This window comes from Eimeria mitis, genomic scaffold, assembly GCF_000499745.2.
Source record: "Eimeria mitis Houghton genomic scaffold, Emh_scaff1075, whole genome shotgun sequence".
Lineage (NCBI taxonomy): Eukaryota > Apicomplexa > Conoidasida > Eucoccidiorida > Eimeriidae > Eimeria > Eimeria mitis.
The window spans coordinates 8226-9000 of NW_013567447.1; positions in this window are offsets into that span (position 1 = coordinate 8226).

Below are 775 nucleotides of genomic sequence, written 5' to 3' on the forward strand. Positions count from 1 at the left end.
CCATTTAGCGTAAAAACACGAAAAAAACACAAAAAAAAACAAAAAAAACAGAAAAAAAAACAAAATAAATAAAACAAATATAAATAAAAATAAATAAATATAAATAAATATAATTACCTTCTCCTGGTACTATCTTTTTGTATTTATTATTAAACAGTTTGGTTTATATTTACATTTATAGTTCTATTATCGAGTGTAAAAACACGAAAAAAACACAAAAAAAAGCAGAAAAAAAACAAAAAACATAACAAATATAAATAAAAATAAATAAATAAATATAAACAGAATAGATTACCTTCTCCTGGTACTATCTTTTTGTATTTAGGCGTAACGATTTGGTTTATATTTACATTTATAGTTCTATTATCGAGTGTAAAAACACGAAAAAAACACAAAAAAAAACAGAAAAAAAAACAAAAAACAAAACAAATAAAACAAATAAAAATAAATAAATATAATTACCTTCTCCTGGTACTATCTTTTTGTATTTAGGCGTAACGATTTGGTTTATATTTACATTTATAGTTCTATTATCGAGTGTAAGTACAGGGAGAGTAAAACCCGTTAATGCTTTTATAAGAGGTAGAGGTATTCTGTATATTAGGTGGCTTCCTTCTCTTATAAAACGCGAATGAGGCTTTGATTTTACTACGCTGCAACACATAAAAACACAAATAAATAAACTTATTTATTTATCTATTTTGTTTTTTATTTATTTTGTTTTTTGTTTTGTTTTTTGTTTCGTGTTTTTTGCTTTTTTTTTGGTGTTTTCACG